The following is a 22681-nucleotide window of genomic DNA, read 5'->3' on the forward strand; positions in this document are numbered from 1 at the left end:
TGATAACCTGTAGCTCCTCCTCTAGGAGTTATGTTACACTCCTCTGAAAGGCAGCATTTGGGGGAAGCTGGACAACCAGCTCACCTGGGCTGTCTGACCAGAGCTGCTGCTCAGTGGTTTTTTCACATGGCCCATAAGCACATGGCTCACTTTACACCCTAAGGAAGGATTATTTTTCTTTTTCAGGTATGTGAATTGTGCTTCACCTTCCCTGCTCGGTGCTAAGGTCTACTGGCATTATCCAAAGGAGTGATGTGCTGTTCAGTCTGTACACCCAGCAGTAAGTGTCCCCTGGTTTGAGTGGCAGTACAAGGACTAATCTTTTGGATGACTTAGCTGCCTTAAGCAGGTCAATGGTCTGAACTAGTACCTGGAGTCAGAGGGATTTTTGTTACTCTGGATAAGGATCCAGAGTTTTTTGGATGAGTTTTTTGCTGGCTGGTTCCCAGGTGCCCTGGGCACATCTCTTTCCCTTGGGTATCTCCTCCAGGCTGCAGTGCTGGCTTGCCACACTGGGAACTTGATAGGGAAGTGTATTTGCACAGAGAAACTTTATTCCTTTCCATGGTTTTATTTAAGTGTTTCTTTTTTTAAGCAAAGTGAGCAAAGAGGGAAAATAATTTTAGTCATCTTTTCAGGATTATTTTTGTTTATACTTGTGTTAAAATACATAAAGAAAGAATCTCCCAAAACCAGATTTGTCACAGTAAAGTGGGTAGCGAATAGTGCCACTTTGGTAAATGTTACCATTATTTTTTTCAATAAATTACCAATTTATACTTTAGAACGTGACAATAAAAAAAGGGATAAAAGGACAGAAAGAGGAAGAAAACTTGGGAGGTTTATGTTTACCACCAAGCATTTGGTTTTATGTTTACCTCATGGAGAGTAACTCCATATGTCATGATAATTGACTTCACCAAGTACCTTTATAAAAACAGACTTTGCTACGAAACAGCATCTTGTTCTAAAGATGCCTATGCATGGGTTTTCCATTAAGGGAAATATTCTCCTTTGAATCACTGGTTTAAGCTTTTTATTATCTTCCTATTTTGTGGCTCAGCCCAGTCAGTGGCTGAGAACAAGCAAGATCATGGCATAAATAAAACCAAAATATTTAGAGTTCGCTTAGTCCAGAATAATTTATTCATCAGAACTTTATGGAATGAAGGCTTCCCCAATGCTACTTACTTCCAGATATTTGCTTGTTACCATTTTAACTACAGTGATTCACAGGCAGCTCTTCCACAATCCTGACTAGGGATTTAGATCCACCAGACTTCTGAGGGGCCACTGGATTTTTCCTTGGCATTCTGGGACAGGAAACAAGGACTGTCAAGCAGCTGAGCTCCTAAATTTTTCCGTCGTTTAATATGACAAAAGCAAGTTTCAGTGCGGATCTATTTTGGAAACAACATTTGTGGCAGTTCCTGTCTGAGTCAGAGAGCAGAGGATGGGATTGTGGCAGGCAATAAAAAAACCCTGGTGTTCCTATAAGGACTTTAATTACTCACTTCGTTACAGGTGAGACCAGGGGAGGTTGGCAGCAATGCCAGCTCCAGCACAGCTGAAAAAGATTTGTTTTTCTCAGTGATGAGTGGAAAAGGCTGTAAAAATACTGTACAAGGTTGGCTAATAAACTGTATTTTATTAGCCATTCTTATTACAAGTGTTTACAATCATTCTGGAATTACAAAATAAAGGGTAGAAAGCCAGAAAGCTGGAAAACACAGTGTATGCATGTGTCAGGTCCAGATTTATAGCTGAGTAGTGAGTAGCTAGCTTGGCAGCAGGTACTCTGAATTGTGACAGCGCTGGCCTCACTGAGTCCTTTGGGGCTTGTTCAAAGCAGATTGATAGTGCTGATTTGTGGATGTTTCCATGGATCTTCTTGGAACATCTCAGGCCATTGAGGTACAAAAGCAGGCCAGTCAGAAAACAGCGTCTCCTTCTTCCCCTTGCTTCCCCTCGTGTCTGTGGTAGGCACAGGGAAAGAACAGAAAGGCCTGGACAACCTCTCCATCCCCTCTCACAGAACAAGCCCCTTGCAAAGTCAAGGCTGAAACTTGGGGTGTTTCAGTCCCATTCTAACACCTCCAAGCTCTTCCATGGTTTTCCCTGTGTGGAGTTATGGTGCAATTTCCTGCTCTGAAAACTGCCATCTTCCAGGTTGGAGCTGTTTTCTAGCATGCTTCCAGTAATAATGCTGCACTTCCTAGGGATGCTGCTTAGATACTTGTCAAAGTAATGACAAGCTAATGGGAGATTGGGTTAATCTGAGAAGAGTCTCTGTGAAAACAACTTTGTGCTTATTGTCTCTGGCTCTCTGTTTGTTGCCGTTCAGTCACACAATCAAAAATGTGCTCTGCTAACAAGCAGAAAGGTATTACTGACTGTTTTTTTTGATTATGCTTCCTTTTTGCCCTACCCCTTCACTGGTAATCCTGCAAATCCAACCTGGGTGCCAGGGTCATAGTGGTTTCTTTACTTTTTATGCCTTATCTCCATTAATAATTGTTCTGCAGGCAAGCCTCACCCCAGTGAGCCGGCCGTGGGCTCTGGTGTGCCCTGGGGCATCTGCATGGTGCCTTAGCTGTGGTGGCCCTTTGGTCCTGACAGCTAAAAAAGGGAAAGGGGCTGTGGAAAGCATGTAGCATTCAGAGCAGTAGTCACCCAGGACCAGATTTCTTAGGAAATTAAATACATAAAGATGCAGACTGGGGGAAGTTTTGTAGCTGCGCGTTTTTGTAAATCATACTTTGTACCAATGGCCATTTCAGGGGTCTTGTTCAGACTCAAACCTTGCAGGTTATCTCAGTCCCTCCCTGACCAGAGGAAAAAACAAGTATGCCCTGTTCTGTTAGAGTGCTATATGAATAAATCTGTGAATATCCATGATGGGGATGGAGTTTCTGACTTGAGGCCTCAATCCTTTTGGGAGACTTTCCTTTAATTTCTTTGGGGTTATGGAGATCCTAGAGGATTATTTCCTCAGATATTAAAGGATCAAATAGATTTGTAGCTTTTCTTCTTCTCCGCATTCCTCAGAAATCAGTTGAGCACTCATTTCCTAATGAACAATTCATGTGCTTCTCTCTTCAGTTCAGGGAGTGGAGTGTTCATTTGTCCAGCTGAACAGAGAAGGAAAACAACAAGCAGGGAAATTAGGGTTAGGTCTGTCAGTCTGTAAGTACTGTAAGGCTTGAAGTTAGGAACAAATTGGTCTTGCCTGTTTGATGAGCACGATGAAGATAGTGACCGCACATATCAACACCTGATCACGATGAAGGAATGAGACACAAAAATACAGCTCCATCTCCCTCCATATGCTGTGTTTAATATTGCAGGTGGGTAATATCATGTGGGAAGAGGACATATGGCTTGTGATCTGCAAGGAAGAGGTTTCTCAGACCTTATATGTGAGGCTTAAATTTAAGAGCAGGAAAAAGACTGAGATTAAACCTCCAGAAGGTGTATTCCTTTGGTGCAGAAGTGAAAGTTCTGTAGTTACTGAGCCAGTGTCAGGTAAATAGCTGTGTCTCCAGAGGATGCTGTCCTGCCTCTGATGGTTCTCAGCACTCTTGCCAATAAGAAAATCCTTCTTCAATACTGATTCTAATACTAATCTGGTTCTGCCAGGAATTGCAGACCCACTTTCCTGTATGATTATATAGAAGGGCTCATGGGAGCTTTCTTATGCCTACTTTCATGGACTCAGGGATTAGACTCCCCCAGTGGCATTCATCCTGCCTAATTTTTGCTGTCTAGAACTTACACATCTTGTGGACAGAAAGAAACTCTTCCATGTCTTGCTTATCTGAAATGTCTGTCTTGCAAGGATACAAATCTCTTTGTAAGGGCCTGCCTCTATTCTGATGTTACAAACTTATTCAGAGTAGAGGATGAAGCCTGTGAACATCTCCATGAGAGTTCATGAGTGAGCATAAATTGTATCTAAAACGCAGTGTAACATAATGGCATGAAGAAAAAAGAAACCTAAGATCTTATGTAAAATAGTGGGCTTTGAGTTGGCCATTACCGATGAAGAGAGAGATGAGGGCTGCAATGGAAAGTCTCAAGAAAATTTCAGGCCAATGCTTAGCAGAAACCCCAAAATACTGTTGGGATTGGAAGAACATTAGGGGACATCTCTCAGTGCTGAATAAATCCATGAATGGCCCACACCTTGAATCCCTTAGCTCTTTCTGTTTCTACATCTGATAAAGCATATAGCAGAATGGAAGGAGGCTCAGGAAAAGGCAACAAGGCTGATCAAGAGTTAGTTTTCATATGAGGAATAAGTTGGAAAGCTCTGTAAAAACCTGTATGGGAAAGAGAGAAGGAGTGTCAATCAGACAGTAACCACAAGTTCATGCATATTCAAAGGGATTTGGAACATGTTCATGAAACAGAAATCCATTACATTATAAATACACAACAGTCATGCAGTGCTGGAATGTGATGAGCTGAAAACAGCTGGAGGTGCAGCCATTTTGTGTTCTTGCATTAGTTACAAATTATGGCAAAAACTCTGCAGGAGCTGCTTCTTTCACTTGATAAGGTTGTGCTCTGGTATGAGGAACACATGGCTGTGGTGGTTTGGTGCTATAAAGTTCATGAAGAATGTAGTAGCAGAAACCTGTGTATGTTCCACTGAGCTAATTGAGATCCTTGGAGAATTCTGTGAAATCTTAAACCTGTCAAGCTAAATTAAGCTCCTCTGGTAGACCAGGATTTTTATGTCCCAGTCTATGCCTACAAATTTGCAAAGATCATGCTAAAAATTATCATGCCTTATTTTAGGAAGTGTTATCTCAGAGAAAAATGCTGCTCTTGGTTCTGTGCTGGGGAATGTGCAGTGAAGGCAGGTATCAAAGGTAAAACATCCTGTGTCTTATCTTTTTGTAATTCACACAGTCTTTTCCAGCAAGATGTGAAAGAGGGATTGGGGGGATTGGACTGTGGCTGATCCAGAGCTTTGTGGCTGCAAGTGTAGAAGGGATGTTGAGAAAGCGAGTCTCGGGACTGTTAGAAGTCATTATAGAGATGTCACAATTGACATTGGATTAATTGGACTTCAGCTGTGTATGACCTCCTTGATAGCAAAAGTGTGAGGACAGGACTTTGCCTCTGTGAAAAGGTTTCATGCCAAAGGGCAGGGGATGTAAACATTGGGCTTGCAGAAAGTCTAAATCAGGTCTGAACCTGGCTCATGAGGTGTATTTAGACAAGGCTTGGGACTGCTGAGAAATTTTGAAACTGATGTTTTGATTCAATTTGAAATCATTCCCCCAGCACTATCCATGCTTAAAATTCCTACCTATCAAACAGCTACTTACTCACAGATTATTGACTTTTCATGTTGCTCGAGTGCATCCTCTTTGTCAGACCGCATATGTTCTGATCACTTTCTGGCAATTTTCCTTATTGTAAATAGGGCCCATTCAGCCACGGTTTATGTAACTGCTGTCCGGATAATACCCGCCTAATGACCACTTTCCCTGGAGAAACACAATTATATCTCTTTCCCCAGTTCTGCCAACTCCATTTGAGTTTGCCACAGAGCCAAACATGGCTCTGCTATTGTCCTAGTGCAGATGGGTGGGAGCCACAAGAGCCTGAATTGGAAAATTCCCAATCCATGGACAAGGGCTTTGGCTTACATCTTTCTGCTGTAGGGGTTCCCACTGACTGAACTGGAGAGAAGAACTTTTCTGTACTCAGACTTTTCCACAGGCTTGAAGGGACATGATTTCAGAGTTTGTGGAAAATAAGAAGATTTGTGTTTAGACAGGATTGCAAACAGCAAACGTACCCCAAATCTTGCCTGATGGAATGCTGTCTACAAATAATTACATGGACCATGGGCTCACTCTTGCCATAGGTGTGCATTGTTCACTTGTAAGATGATTGGAGTCCATTTAAGCTGCCCCAGATGCAGGCAACCTGAGGATCAGGGCAGGGGAGTGCTGGAGGGCAGGGGAGAGGTTTGCACAAGTGATAGCCAAGAGCTTTGCCACCAGCTGGCAGGCAGTAGCAAGCTGTGTAGGCAAACACACTGGCAGTGGTTTACATTATAAGAATTGCCACAGTTCTGTTAAATTGTGAGGTATTTGGAAGTGGGGTTCCCCAAATGCACCTTCAGGGCAGGTGGAGTGAGGAGTGGTGCTGAGCATGGTGCAGCTGGCAGCTACTTTCTACAGATATTGACCCCAAAGTTAATGTATGTGCTGGGTAAAGCCTACATCTTTCTCAAGGTCTTTGTGTGAGTAATTTGGGTGACTGTATGTCTGACCTTTTATCCCGAATCTGTCAGGGAAAGGAGTAAGAATGCCCTTGTTTACTGCTTTCCTGCAGGATTCCCTGAGCTTTGCGACACAGGGGGATCTCAGGAAAAGGGGAACTAGACCAGAGATGCTGAATGATCTGCTTATCTCCAAGCCAGGACGCTGATGTTCCCTCTCTCCACTTCCTCATCCTGTGCCAGGTGGGGCCAGTGAAGAGTAGGTATTTGAAAAGATGACTTCGTATGGGTAAGTGAAAAACTGAGCAGTTTGGGAAAACAAAGCCAGATTTTAAAAAGCTTACAGCAAGCTTTTCAGGTTCCTGCATGTTTAGGCATCTGCCAGAAGGCTCAATACAGGGAACATATTTTCACAGTGTTTTATAAAAATATTGCTTCTTTTAATACATTTGAAGCAGAGAGTCTGAAATTGGTAGTTAGGCAGAATTACTAGGCTGCAGATTTTATGGCTTCAAAAGGGAGGTGAAATACTCCCGAGACTGCTGCTGCTGCAACCCAAGGGAAGAAGGGCAAATTTCACAAATAATCAAATATTGCAGCTTAGAAATATCCTAGTAAGGAAACCTGCTGGCAAAATGCAAAAAGACATGCTATCAGATGCAAGCAGAACAGAAGGAAAATGGGGGAAACCCAAAATGTCTTTCAAATGCCTTCATGTGAATCAGACAGAGAGAAATTAAGTTATCCTTCTGTGTTTTCCTAGTGGAGATAGCATTATTTGTTGTCCTTTGTGGGGAAACCTCCAGCCCCTTTGCAGGCAGTGTGTGTTGTCTGTGCTGGGAGAGCATAGCTTGCTCATTTTAGCTGGAAGCATGTTGACAAACTGGAGCTCAGACTGGATGCACGGCCCAAGGGTCACAGTTTTGCCAGGGGACCATGTGTACAACATGGAAGTAATGCATAGCAGAGGTTTCTCATGAGTGGGAGAAAGGGAATCAGTTCTTGATGTCTTCAGTAGCCTTTGTTCATCACAAGAGCCTGCCCTTCCATTGCTCTTCCTCACATTTCTTTCCCAGGAGTCCCTTATCTGTAATAAACTCACTGACTAAGCCTAATGGGTGGGTTGAGGGCCAGGAATGTGCTGGACTACATGCCATGACTGGACCCCAAAGAAAACCATTACTGCCCACAATCCTTGGGAAATGAATCAGCTTGATAAATGTACCCCAAAACTGTGGAAAATGAATCACCCGTGGACTGCATTATGCTACATCCGGACATTTGCGAACTGTTAACAGTGAATTTTGATGTGAAATATTTATAAATTCTTTTATGTTTTTAATATTCTGTGGAGACTTGGCTGATCCATCAATTCTTTAAATTGCACAGAAACATGATATATGGCATATTGCAGAGTATATCAGCATGTTTCTATAGATCCCTGCCAGCACACTGGGGATGTTTTCAAGGTAAATCTGTGTGGGAAAATCACTGCTGGCTCAGTGATCAATTGTCAGTGCCAAGTCCTGTGACTTTGGATCACAGCTTTCATTGCTTCCAAATGGCCTGATTCTGCTCTGTTGCATCATTGGCAGTGATGCTCCTGTGAAGAGAAATCAAGCCCAGGGCTCCCTCTTGGGCCAAGATGGCCTCTCAAACCTGGAGATCAGGCTCCAATCTCACTGACAGAGGCTGGATCCACTGCAGAGTCACGTCACCTTTCATCTTACTTGAGTCATTCTGGTCTAATGTGGGTGGGGGACAGAGAGACCTAGATTTGGCTAAATGATCAATGAGGCCTTTGTGACCTGCTGCAAAGCTCTAAATCCCTCTGTGGGTCTTGCAGCGAATAAAACTCTGACAGAAATTAGTCCCAAATGACTAATAGTTTCTGGCTCAGATAAAGGACTCAGCAGCACTCAGACTCTCAGAGAAAACAGTAACAGGTTTTTGGTCCTGAAAAAAAAGGGAAGCGAACCATGGGACTCAAAGTAATATTCTGGCAGAGAAAATAAATCCCAAACAGCAGATGATTTAAATAGGTGAGCTGATTTTGCTGCTCTCTTGTGTCAGTGCCATCTATTTATTACTTTAATTATCTATTTATTTGTAAGGAAGGGATTTACAAAGTAATGACTGAGCTGTAGAAGCTCCCAAAGTCTGTAAAGCTTGGTCATGGCACTGGGTCCCACCAGTTGGATCAGACTTCAGCTGAGGAGCACTCGGGTGCAGGATCTGCCCTCATGTTAGCTGACTGCAGCATTTCACTGCATAGCTCACAGTACCTGGGGTAGGTGCTCACCCCTGTTTAGCAGGTGACTTAATGAGTGCCTGTGAAACCTTCACACAGCGTCATTCACAGGATCTGTCCCAAGTTTTGTTTCTGAAAATATGTAATGAGAAATTCTGAGTCCTAATATTGGTGGACAAACAAAAAAATTGGTGGACCCACTGGCTGGAGGTGTCCCTACCCAGGTGATTTGAGCATAGCCACTGGTCAGCACAGTGACACTCCAGGGCCAGGCAGAAGATGCCATGGGCCATTTCCTGATCATCTCCAGAGGTGTCAGAACCTGTTCTGCACACATAAGTCTATGGCAGAAGAGATGTGTTTGGACCTCCCCCCATTGTGGGGGCATTCCCAAGCCAGCTGTAAATTGCCAACTCCTGCTGTTGCTGCCAGTTAACACTGCAGCCCTGGAGCTGCCTGAATTTAACCTTGATTTACCCTTCATTTTACAAAGTTTAGTCCTTTTTCAGAGTACAGTTCCCTGAGTACAAACCTCCAATCAATCCTGTTTAAGATAGGCACTTCTCCCCAGCCCAGCTCTAGCTGTAAGAGAAATGGGTGATGATGAAGTCTTGTGTTTGCTCAACTTTGTTTGGAATTTACAGCACTCTGTAAATGATTTATTGCAGTCATAATAATTGATGCATCTGCAAATGGATTCCTGTCAACAATACATTCACACCCAGGCCTTCCTTTTAGCCTCATGGGGGCAATATGCATTTAATGGGAAAACTGGTCTGGTTGCTTTAGGTTCTTACTTATGTCATGAAATGAAGTGCTTATCTACCTGGTGCTGGTTCTTGCTTCTGTAAAAGAAAAACTGTGGAGAGTGAAGGCTCTTCAGATGCAGAAGCTGTGGCACATGTCCTAACAGTGAACAGGCAGTACCCTGCACTGGGGAAGGGTGATGTGAGAATTACAGCATTTATTATGGTCTTAGTCTGAAAAGTGCACTCTTCCCAGAAAAACAACATCTTCAGAAGGTCTTGACTGATGGGGGTAGATGTAAACAGATGAAAACAGTAAGTCAGAACATTTCTTCTCAGCCTTCACTTCCCCTCAGCTTGAGATGGAGACTCCTTGTCTTTTCGTGTCAAGACTTAGATACCATGTAGTTTCTTACTTGTGCTCCTTTATGGCCATATATTTCATAGTAAGGAGGTAGCAGAAACATCTCCTGTGCAGATCAGTTTGAGTCTTTTCACAAGATGTTCCCTTTCTTTCTCACTGACGGGCTGTGAAAGTTTCTGGATGAAAGTCCTTGTCTTGCAGGACCTGGGCTGTTACCCTTTTGTTCCCATCTGCAGACAGCTCTTCTCCTGATGGACACTAAGTGCTTTCTGCCCACATGAAACCAGGATACTGGGATTGTGGAGAAACTGCTGTTCCCCTGTAGCTGCTCTTGTAGCACAGTTGCTCCCACCAGGGAAAATATCACTGTGGAAAACATCAGCATGGAAAATACGAGGATACTGCTCTTGTGTTCACTAGTGTCTGTGAAGTCACCACCACCATGTAAACTGACTGCAAAGGAGGCATTCAAGAAAGGAAATGTCCCTTACCAGGAGGCACAGATCTGCTGAGTAAGTTGTCCATTTCCACATTGGCCAGTCTATTGACTCCACTCTTGGAGTTTTGATATCTACAGCTTCAGCCACAGTGACCTGTGGTCTCAGCTGTGACAGTGAGTGTAAGTTCTCTGAAGCACATTGCTTAAGTGGTTTTGAAGTAAGTATAGAAACATTGTATGGACTTGTGAATAAATGCAATAGAACAATAATTCAAGTTCTGCTTTAGAGTACATAATCCCAAATAGCCAGAGGTTCGTGTTTTCACCTAGTACCTGTTTCCTAGTTTCAGTCATCTAGTTCCTGGTTTCACAGTGACAACAACGTGGTGTATCAGAGGGGATTAGCACACCAGATACAGAGTAATTGAGGTCTGGAGGTTGTTCTGTCACAAGTATCAAGAAAAGGGAGGAAAAACTGTTAATTTTCTAAACAGGATACTTTCAGGAAAGGAATTGCCTTCCATAAATAGGAGCCAACGCTTTCAGAAGTCAGTTGTGATTTTAAGGTGTCACTGTTGTTTGATACATCATTTGGTACATCTTAAGGGCTGCAGGTTTCAGAGAAGTGATGTTTTTCTTCACCGTACTGAGTTGTGTATAGGGACTGAAGAACAGTGCAGAGGAAATAGACTTTAAATTCTTATTATAAAGGCTGAGCTGGGAAGGGATGGAGTCTTTTCTAGGTATCTAATGCGACCATGGGTAAGCAGGCCTAACCCTCTGTCATGTCTGGAGTTGCCTGAAATAAGGTGGGACAGACTTGATGTACCAGATTGCTTTTTTTGCTTTCCTCTTGTATACTGCTAAGGGGTTTTTTTCCATTTCTTTTTGCTTCTGGCTCAGACTAAAGGCACTTTTGAACCTATGGCATGAGTGATAGAATAGTTTGAATTGGAAGGGACCTCATCTAGTTCCAACACTCTTGCAACTCTCCAGCACGTGGGCAGAGACACCTTCTACTAATAAATCAGCTGAGATTTGTCTGCTTCTCCAAATCCTTCTCTTTCTCATTTTCCTTTGGATAGTTTCCTGATTGATCATTACCCAATTTTCATTGTTTTCTGTCACAAGTTGTGCTGTTGGGTTTTATCTTTATTTCAAGGCAGTCTTTGCTCCCATTAGGAAGAAAAACTAAGAGAATTGGGATTGTTCAGCCTGGAAAAGAGAAGGCTCCAAGGTGACCTAATTGCAGCTTTCCAGTACATGAAGGGGCTTCAAGAAAGATGGAGAGGAACTTTTTATAAAACATGGAGTGACTGGACAAGGGGGAATGGATTCAAACTGACAAACAGTAGGTTTAGATTAGATATTACAAAAAAATTCTTCCCTGTGAGGGTGATGAGGCACTGGAATAGGTTGCCCAGAGAAGTTGTGGATTCCTCATCCCTGGCAGTGTTCAAGGCCAGGCTGGATGGGGCTCTGAGCAACCTGGTCTAGTGGAAGTTGCTCTTGCCCATGGAAGGGTGGAGTAATGAGATAGTCTTTAAGATCCCTTTCAACCCAGGCCATTCTATGAATCTGTGATTCTACGATTCTGTGCTTCTATGATTCTATGGTTGAGACATGGAGATATGCTGCTAAAGTCTTGTGATGAATTCATGTTTCAGAAGTCACCCCATAATTTAATTTGACCCCTTCTCATGTGGTTTGGTTCTGTCTCTGCGGGAAGGAAATGTCAGGGGCATTGGAAAGGCAGTGCAGAAGTAAGTCCAACCTGATGGTAGCAGGGATCCCCTTCCACATGGTGTCTGGCACCAGCACCAGCTCTCAGCCTCCCCCTTAACTCCCTCCTTCCCAAGGAAATAAAAAGAGACATCTTGGGTCCTCTCTCCCCCAGCAAATGTCCTAGCAATGGACAAAGTTTACTAATGGTTTTCCCTTCCTCTTTCCCATTCTTTTGTCTGGCATGAGGAGCCCTGGCAAATTCAATTTCTTTTTTCATTTTTCATTCTTGATGGCGCATTTGAAGCAGTAACTGGTGTCATGGGAAATGAGCTGTGGTAGAAACCCACAGGGACTTGGGGCTGCAAAGACACTGATGGATTGTGCGAGTCAGGAGAGTAAAAGGAGCTGCTTTCTTCATATTTAAAGGTACCACAAAACACACTGCCCAGGATGAACACACCCACAGAGGTTTCTTGTTGGAAACATGTTTATCTATATTACCAATATTCACAGCTCCTTGTTTTGAAAAACTCTTGCAATTTATTTAAGAATGGGTTAAAAGAATTTGAGTATTAATTTAAATATTTGTTCCAAACATATTAATTTAAACCTATCAGTTTAAACTGATTAATTTTGTTCCAAAACCACCTTTTCCAACACAGGACTGCATTTGGTTTTACCTCCTTGCTTCTAGGTCATGGTTGTATTGTGTTTTGTTTTCTGTTTATTAATTTCTACCCAGTTAACCTTTTCTTTTTCCATCTAACCAGAAGAGAATAAGCTTGTATGATTATCTTTTATGGTGTCTGTTAAACACTACTTTTGAAGCAAGCTAGTTAATGACATGGACAATTAAACCTCACACTTGAGGATATAAGATGATTGGCAGCAGGCTCTGGATGGCTTTATTCCCTCCCCACCTCCACTCTCCCTGGCCAGCGTGGCTATCCAGAGATGCCAAGGGCCAGTGTGGTGCCCATGTCACCTTGTTCTGGAGCAGTGCACTTTATGAGATAGACTAGGGCTAACAGGGACCAGTGCATACCTGTGCTCTGTCCCAGTGTGCCAAACTTCATGAGCAAAGGTCTGGGTGTCTCAGCAGACCCGGGTTCCCTGAAATCTGGGTCCTGGCAAGGGAATTATCCTACCTGGAGTGAGTTTCATACACTTTACTGCCAAGAAGTATCTTGAACAGGTCCTTGAAATTAAAGGGCGACTCTTCCTGTATGAACATTAGAAGTCATTGTGGAATCCCTGTTACCTGAAATATTCTTGGCCAAATTAATATTCCTTTCAGATAGCACTTCACCTTGCTATGCAGTTGAATATGCTCCTTCCTATCCTCATCCTGCACAGACATTTAGGCACTGAAGTATTTCAGAAGCAGCCATGCATAGATCAGGGATCAGCTGTCACTTTGCTACAAAGAGCAGAGAGGTGATAGTGAAAAATCTCACTCTAGAGCTTCTATTTGCTTGGCTATGAAATGAGACAGAGGAGCTCACAATTTAAAAATACTGCTTACTAAGTGGTAGAGATCATTTCTTATCCCACTAGAGATGTAACTCCAGCACAAGAAAACAGCAAGCAGATCATTAGCTGTTAGAGATATGATGTTACTTGCTGGGGAAAGCTATAAATTTGTCTTCTTACACATTTTCACCCTTTCTTGTTACCTCCTGCCCTCCTTCCCCAGGTAGTTATGACTGTTTTAAGGGCAATTCCTGTCACCCAAACGTGTCACTGCCCCTTGCTGGCATGAGCTGATGAGCACTCTGTGCCATAAAATGCAATGGCTTGTTTTTGCAGAGGTCAGAGTACCACCACTCTGGCTGTGGGGTACCTGTATCAGGAGAGCACTATCTATAGCATCATTTAATTGTTTGAAGCAAAGACAAAAGCAATGAAAAAAAACACAAATCAGGGGAAAAGATAAACTGTAAATAAGTTTATGTTTTCTATTCTGAACAATAGATGAGAGACCTGCTATAACAACTACATCAGCATTTATTGAATCTCTGACCCAAAAGCTGCCAGCATTTATTGAATCTCTGACCCAAAAGCTGCCTGACAAATTCTACCTAATTTCAGACTTGGTTTAGAACAAAGCAGCAGTCTCTTCTGAACCTCTTTTATTTGACCATTTTCATTGTAAGGCTTTAAAGTGATCCTATTTTTTTTTTTGTTTTTATGATTTGCCTTTTAATGTCCTGCAGCATTGTGCCTTTGCTCATCCAATAACTCCCAGGCTGGTCTGACACACTGCAGCCCAGGTCTCTTAATATTGAAAGGCCATACCAATCAGTGCTTCAGGAGCCAGGAGCTCTGATATAAACTGTCACACATGCATGACAGAATGTGTACTGCCCTGGTCAGCAGGTCCTCTGCAGCACTGAACAACAGGCTTTCTTTGGCAAACCCTTCAGGCTGTACCTCTAAAGATATTGACTGCAGTGGGAATTTATGTACCCTGTGTAACATACATTCTGTGAACTGAGTCCTGCCCTAACTAAAGCTGCTAGACACTGTCCTCATAAAAACTCAGTAATATTTTCTAATAAAAATATCTTCAGTTTTATCTTGTCAGTATTTCATTATAGGTACTAGCAGCAAGTATTTTTAGACCATACTCTACTTTATTTTCGTGAGTTTGTTATTAGTTTTGGCTGGGCTAATGATTGGACTCAATGGGCTTAGAAGTTTTTGCAACCTGAATGCTTCTGTGTTTCTATGTCAGTAAAATGGCACATGGTTGAAAACAGGGAAGACTCTGTTTTGTAAAATGTTACTTTGGTCCTGTGTCCCCAAATGTAGGAGGATAAGGCCAACTGTTGAGACTGATCTCTGAGTCTCAAGTATCTGTAAGTGGAATTACTCGTGTGGCATTTGTGGTGGAAGTCTTTGGCTGTGTGTAGGTAAAGATGGGACAGGATGAGGCCTCAGGTTTTGGGGATGCAAGTTTCCTTCTAGCTGAAGTTCAGACAGCAGGGTGTGTTCTCTGAAGCAGCTACTGCTATAGATAATGCCCAGGTCTCACCCAACTGAAACCTCCCTGTGCCATAGCAGCCGCCTTCCTCTCCCAGGAAATGATGGATTAACTAATCTGTGTTGTGGTGCTGTAAGTTTGTAAATGGCATGCATGTGCTTCCAGAAATATGGGATCCCATAGCTTTTACAGAACTGCCTCACCAGTAATGCTGATAAAATCTGTCTCTTGCAGGGGCTGTGTGCGGAGCTGCAGTCTGCGCTCAGACAGGCCCATGCATCAACAGGTGATGAGCACACACGCCTGACAGCAGACACTTCCCTTTAAGGGCTGCTGAGCTGAGTGAAATATCTCTCCCCAAGATGTTTTGCAGTGGCTTGGCATGTTACAGGACATGAGCTATTGCTGAGACGATTGCAGGCAACCAAGAGCCATTTAGAAACAAAAGGAGAAGGAAACAAATCATAGAAACAAAGCCTTTCTCTTTCAAAAGGATGACTCTGTCCCTCAGCCCTGGCATTGCTGTGGATCAGGTCAGTACCTGGTAGAGTTGCTGATCTTCTCTGTTGGCTTGAAGCAGGTGATGCCAGTTTGTACCAGGTCTGATATTCATGTCAGCAAAGCAACAGGAATAGCAATGCAAGAGTAGCAAGCACACTTCTATCATCCTCAGCAGGGACATAGTGGGACCTTGGCAACATCTGCCAGGGAATGGGCTGTGGCTCTGAGACTGTGCCACATGCTGATGTTAGCTCTGTCTTGCAGTACAAATGGAGTTTGCCACCTCCTGCTTGTTGTCATCTGAGTAATTGTGGGACCATACTCTCCAGTCACTGCGGTGGAGAAGGGTTTTGGTGACTTTCAGAGGCTTGGTGATTTTGTGTTTTTGTTTTAGTGTTCTGGCTAAAGCAAAGTTTGCAAGCTGTTGCACTGGTACGACTGGGGGGTACAGGGTGGGGTGTGCAGTGTCCTCCACTGGCCTGGTGCCAGGAAGAGAGCAAACTATTGACTTGAGCCCAAAGGGAAAGCACAAAACCTGTCTTGTCCTGTAAGCCTGTCTCTTTTGGTGAGCAGTGGCTGCAGGCTGCCTCACAGTAGCCCATTTGTCTCATTAAAATGCTTTCATTTGAAATGAGATCCTCTTTTGGAGCCTCCCCTTTGTGTTGCTTGTTCGTGGCTATATCTGCTTGGTTTCCTGTGTGCTAACTACCACGTATTCCCCACCTGCTCAGAGATCACTGGGACCAAACTCGTGTTTCAGAGGGAATTGAAAGGCAGCAGAAAGCCAAAAGTGCATTTACAAGGTGGAATGTGATTGCAGTCCTCTTGGGTTGATGGAACTGTATCTGAGAGCTGCTCATCTCAAATGTAGACAATATGGGAGCCTGGCAGGAGCCCCAGCAATGGTTCTGATTTTACTGGAGATGATGTTTAGGGCTGGCAGCTGTAGCACTGTCAGCTGTCTGACAGCAAGGGGAAAAGTCCCTGTTGGCATTAGTTTCTGAAGAAAGTGCTGCAGGGCTCTTCAGAAACAAAAGGTAAAGCTGTAGCTTTAGCAGAAAACTGGCTCCAGTCAGACTCACAGTGCTTCCAAAGTTATTTGTAGCAAAGCTACAGCTTAGGGAAGGCAGAAGGACCTGGGCTAATGGGAAAAGGGAGGTAATTCCATACTCTGAGGACTGGGACCATTGTTGCTTTCTGCTCTGGACTTGAGGTCTGATCTCACCTAAACCCTCAGAGATGGCTCTACCAGGAAGCAAGACCTCCCAGTGTGAGGTTGAGCAAGGTCTCCTGTCAGCCAGAGGGGAGGGGCTGCTCTCCCCTGACACCCAAACATGGCCAGAGTCCCCCTGCCCTGTCAGTCCCCTGAAGAAAAGCCAAGCAGCCTGTTAATTGACAATTTTGCAATACAACCTAGCGTGGGACTGACGGAGTCCAACAAACTCCCTGTTTGCAGGAATGATGCAAAGGTGAGCGTGGCAGCAGCGGGCACCAACCCCCGTGACCAGCTATCACTGCTTCCTGAGGGGTGGAGCAGGGCAGCAGCCTGTGCCTGGCTGTGCTTCAGAATCACTGCCTGCTCCATCCAACCAGCAGAAAAGCTGCCTTTGCACTGCTAGAGAAGTGACAAAACTGCAATCTAAATGTGGCTCTTTCAAGCTCTCTGAATGACAGAGAACACCTGACACACTGTGTTGGGGAATGCTGGCTCTTTCTTGCCATACGTTGACAGGGGCATTAAAATGTATTTATAACAGCTGGGGATGGCTTGCCCTGAGGAGTGAACTTAATTCTTAGTCTGCCAGGCACTCCTTTGTGAGTGACAGTGATTCGTCCCCTGTGTGTTCGTTCTCCTTCTTGCCCTCTCGCGTTCACCTTGCATTTTATAAAACTGTATTTGACAGTCTAATTTCATATAACTAATAACAGTACGTAGTGAAATGAGCTCAAATATCCGTTTATCTCTCCAGTGCTGAAGTACTTGGTAAACACTACTTTTCCCATCTCTCCTGTTAAACGTCTGCTGTGTTTCAGTTTTCTGATCTCCCCTTAAAGCAAATATTTTGATGAGAGAAGTGCTCTGATATCTGTCTTGCATGTGACTAAGCCAGGGAAGTGCTTTGTACCAGCCCAGAGAGGTCCTTTGCTGACAAGAAGCAACAAGTAACCAAACAAAAGCTAACCTGAAACGGGCTATTTTAATTCTTCAAGTAGAATTCTTGACAGCACATCTCAACACTCCTCCTCATCTTGACATCGAAACAAAATGAATGCAGCAATCCCAGCTCTGTCAAAATCAGGGAGAGTGCTGGTGCTGAATTGGACAGGCATCAGGCTTTGCCCCTACAGCTTCTGGTTTTTCCCACCCCATCCTTGATCTGCAGCCACAGAGACCTGGACCGTTTTGCCCAGTTGAGAGGGTCGTTTCAGACAGAGAATTTGGATATGAGTGTTACAGCCCCCTTGGTGGGTCTTGGTGGGGGGAGCTGTAGAAATGCAGAGCTGCAGGATGCAGCTTGAGACAACTGACAGCTCTGAGGATATATACTGCTGTGAGTGCACACAAGTTGCAGTCACACACTAATGGGTCTAATGGGTTTTCTAACAGCTTCTTAAAAAGTTTTTGCCATTGGCCACTGAAGTACCTTGAGTCAATTCATTCCACTGGGTAAGATATTGGGAGAATTTTGTTTTGGGTAGCTCACCTTAATGTAGCAATCAGGTATATCTCCTTGGTGTTGGTTGGGAAGGGGCTGTCATTATCTTTATTCTGCACTTGATCTTCAAAGCCTCCATCATCCCCTTACTGTCCTCTTTGGACACCCCATTTGTGTGCATCCTCTGTTCCTGGAAGGAAGAGTCAGATGCAGGTCACTTTTGAGGAATCAAACTTCCCAGACATCTTTTGAAGCTAATGCTTTTAAAATCCTTTTCTTAATATTTTTTCCTGAATATTTTCTTTTTCCATCAGATTACACCTATGAATAATTTGTTTTGTTGAAATCTGCCATCAAATTCTTTTTCAGCCAGGTGCAACAAAGCCCTCTAATTGAAAACTGTGTCTTTTACAGTGTAACTCTGGCCCCTGGCCTCATCTTTTCCCAGCCATGGCTCAGCCTTGGCTTCTGAGGTTAGCAAGGATTTTCCTGACAAAATAAATTCTAAATTAAGGGATGGGAGGAGGCAGGCACAGCTCAAAGCTGGCAGCTTCACACACCTCATCCATTCAACAGAGTGGTGCAAATGACTCTGCTTATTACCTGTTTTGCAGAATATCGTAGCACATCCTTTCAAAATGGGAGAAACAGATGTTTTCCTACTCATTAACTGTACTCCCACTTCCCATGTGGGACAGAATGTGAAGGGAAAGGCTGGTGACAGTGCAGCATACCTTGCCCTCAGCATATATTGTTACACAGGTATATTCCTAGATAACTTGTAGGTTGAGGTGGGCTAGCCCTACTGCATACAGCACGGGATAAAGCAAGTTAAAAGCATGGAAGCACATTCCCCAGGCAGTGGGGACCACACCAGCAGCAAAACTGTTTGCATTCTGCCTTGGCCTTTGCTCCTTGTGGAGCTAAGAGTCCTGCTCCTGGTGATATTTACAACTAGCCCAGGGATAGAAAGGAGAAGAAATTACCTCAGTTTATGGTGAGGAAGCAGAATGCTATAGAGAATAAATGATTATGGACAAAATAATGTATCAGTGACCTATTTTGATTCAGACTTTGGAGTGCTGGGTCTAGTCCTTGGACCTTACTATGTCCTTACTATGCTATGGAAAAAAACCCAAACAGGAACAACAATTTCCCTTCAGGGTAGAGGAGGAGGGAGAAAATCACATGGATGTCAAGTGTGCACTCCTCAGTGTCTCAGTGCAATCTCAGTTCTGAAGAAACCAGAAAAGTATTTAATATTTTATTTTTAATAATAAATCTGTCCACGTGGAGTAATTAAAATGATGGCAAGTGCTAGACTGTGAAGGGGCTGCTTTCTGATGTTTCCATTTACATCAGTTCTTTTGGCTGGCCTCAAAATCACAGCTGATATGCCCTAAATTAGCAGAACTGAGCTTCAAAACTGAGCAAAGGTGCAGATTTTTTTTTCCTTCCTAGCACTCTTTGTAAAGTTGGCTCAATGGGTTTTTTTCTTCTTATATTCATTAATATACATGTTAAATACTTAATTTAGAAACTACTGTAGTCCTTGATCACCTTCCTGTTTACATTTTGACGTTGTACTGAGAGCAAAGGGACCCCTCTTGTACTTCTCCCTCCTCCACTCGCTGAGCTCTGTCACCCTCCTTTGGGATCTCTTTTCAAAAGATCAAGAGTAGAGAAAAGGCTTCAGATGCCATAAATATTGCAAGAACCAGTGTTCATCAGAGAAGAGCCTCCTTTAAGATCAATATGTCTTCCTGAGGGGGCATTCAGTCCTTCAAAGTAAACAAGCCGGGAACATTAATTCAAATGCTTTTATACTAAATACATATACATGAATTAGCTCATGTGGCTGTGATAAATAAGCATTATATAAGTGAGGTTTAAAGCAAACCACACATGCCAAAAAAAAAGCAGACTCTGCAAATTTGCAAGTCACAAACCAATTTCTGCTGCTGATCTTCTGATGACTGAGATAATTTTGTTAAAGGGCTTAAAAGGAAGTTCTCTTCACCTTTGTGAATAGGTTGATCTGGGCTATCAGAATCTTTTCCTTAGAGGAGGAATACCATTATGCTGATGTGTAAGTCAAGATACATCCCAAAAGGTGCTGAATCTACATTTATAGTCTGTCATTGTCTGGGTTTGGAAATGTTATTATTTCTTGGGGTGGGGAGAGAGACAGAGATGGCGTTACCTCCATCTCAAGGAGGGAAGGTGAAAGCAATGTGTCTTGATTTCTTTCTCTGTCAGACATTGGAAAGTGGCTCAGACTGATGTCTTGAGTGGGTTTGTAACCTGCCAGTCCTTTCTGAAATGGGCAAGTTGCAGAGCTGTAACTGCCCTGCAGTGAGAGCGAGAGCCTGGCAAAGGTTTTGCTTGAACTTGAGGTGGGTAATACTGTTTGATTCTTTCATGCCTCTCATACCAGCTTCCCTCCTTCCAGTGCCACAGGGTGCCAGGAAAAAGGAAACATACTGGAGAAGGGGCGCATGGAAATTGAGGAAAATCAGCATGGTCTTCAATAGACTATTTTGTTTTGTTTGTGTTCAGGATAACCTCTGTCCCTCAATAATATGAGAATCTCCCGCACCCTGGAGGAGGTAAGTGTTCTTAAAAACATTTAAGTTTCTAGATTATTAGTTCTGGATAATGGTTTCAGGAAAATCCTTCCCTTATAAAGTATAACAGGGCAGAGAAGACAGAAAAAAAAAGTAGGAGCATAGAGGAGGTTATCATAGAGAAAATGTTGCTTATTATGACACATTTGAAAAACATATCAGAATAACCAAGAGGAAGAAATGGTAAGGAGAAGGAATGTAAATGAGTAAGGGAATTAGCAGAAAAATAGCCTTGTGGTCATTATTTCATATCTGGCTCAGCTGGTCATTCAAAAGAATCTCTTCATACATTAGAAAACAGGCTGGCTGGTGGCTAAAGTCTGGGACAAGGTGGGTGGTGGTTGTTTTGTTCTTTTTGCACTGCTGTGGTCTTGGCCTTTTTTGTATTTGGACAACTGGGAGGTTTCCTCTTAACCCATGAGTTCTCTAATTTGGCAAGGTGGAAAAAAATCAGAGACTTCAGCGTGACTTTGCCAAACCTGATTTTGCCAGACATTGGGGCAGCAAAAAATGTGTCTGTGGGTCCATGCAGACTTGGAGTGTTGCAGACATGAAACAGTAACAGCATCATGACACCAATGAAAGTACATGTGTTTTTATCCCTTTAAAGAGTTTAAGCTTTTTAAATAGTTGATCAATTAGCTTCTATGCACTGCTTAATTCTTTTTCTGCCAGGTGCTCATGTCTGGAGTTTCTGATCCTGGGTGGTGGTGAGCAAGAGGATTTATATCACAGCATGGTGTGTTGAGCTACTCAGACATGAGGATGTGCCTTCCATGCCCTCAAGCAGAGGTGAGTCCATCTGTTTTTCTGAGCAGAATTTCCTTCTGAATCCCACAGTCTTCTTCCAGCAGCCCTGAACGCTGAGACTCGTGAGATCAGCATTATAGCTGTGCAGTGCTCAGGGCAGGCTTCGCTGGGTCAGTCGTAGAAGAGAACTTTGTGAGGTGACAAGTAGGGCAGGCAGCTAAAAGGTTGTAAATGAGAGGCAGTCCTGCTATTCTCCATGCTCTTGGCGTTGAAGGATGAAGTTCACCTTTTTATTGCAGAAGGATGGAGTGCAAATAATATTGGCAAATGATGTTGCATGCTCACAGATCATGAGGCCCCCTAGTTAAACACTGGAAGCGAGTTTCCACTGATCTTACCCTTTACCTTTAAACAAATGGGCCGAAATCTTCAAGCAGTTTCTTCTGATCTTTCCAATTTGGGGCCATAATTGTCTGAAAGGAAGACTAAGTGAATGCAAAACTACCAGCCAGGAGGGTCAGTTTTCATATAGGCATTCTGGTCCCGACATTCAATAGATACAATTCAAAGGAATTTCATATAGGAGGGATGGAGAAATATATGGTAAACCTGGCAGGTCTGGTAAGAATGCTGTGAGTTATTCCATGACCTCGGGCAGCTCCACAGTATTTATGTGCATTTTGTTCATGGCCTTCCATCTCACAGATCCATCTGTGCTGCTGTAATGGGGGTAATAAAGACTCCTGAGACATTTCCCAGGGTCTTTGATACAAAACTCACAAACTCCTCTCCATCAGCCTCATTTGACACTGTTAGAATTGGTCTGTTTGTTTAGGACTGTGCTTACTCCGTTCCTCTCAAAGTGATTGACATTGTGTTCCTCTGAAGAGGGTAAAGCAGACGTGTGAGCATCAATTCAGACTAAAATCAGTATGAATAAATATATATTTTAGTCAATATTTGCAACATTATAAATAACTAGAAGGTGATGTTTGACTAGCTTTTGGACTTATTGGATGGACAAATTTTCCACATACACAGCTGACAGGTTTTTTTCAGAATTTATTTTACTCTCCTGCAAATGAACTTTTGAAAAGGAATCAGAATAAAGCAAAAACACCCAAACAACCTGGAAGGAAGGTGACTCCTTCACAACACATTGCACAGGGTACGTGTATATGTCTCCCTGAGCAGTGCATCATCATTCGTCCTTTCATTACCTCTAGCTCTTGTGTTCAAGTAATTGTTTCACTTCAGAGAAAGCTCTTGATCACTGCAATTCTCCCCCTTCTTCCCAAAAGAAATTCTGATTCAGAGCTTCCTGTAGACAGTGCAAAGATTCTTGTTGACTTCAAGTTTTTTGAATCAGACATTAGTGAGTCTTCTTAAGC

The 22681-nt window shown here is 43.2% G+C and overlaps 1 long non-coding RNA gene across 1 annotated transcript; it reads left to right on the forward strand.

Annotated features, from left to right (window-relative positions):
- Positions 1-197: 197 nt before the first annotated feature.
- Positions 198-21326, forward strand: LOC135417596 (uncharacterized). The gene is made up of 3 exons (XR_010432124.1): positions 198-280; positions 20366-20522; positions 21216-21326. It is a non-coding gene; the product is annotated as an uncharacterized LOC135417596 (long non-coding RNA).
- Positions 21327-22681: the final 1355 nt, after the last annotated feature.

Source organism: Pseudopipra pipra, chromosome 7 (genome assembly GCF_036250125.1).
Source record: "Pseudopipra pipra isolate bDixPip1 chromosome 7, bDixPip1.hap1, whole genome shotgun sequence".
In the NCBI taxonomy this organism is placed as follows: Eukaryota; Metazoa; Chordata; class Aves; order Passeriformes; family Pipridae; genus Pseudopipra; species Pseudopipra pipra.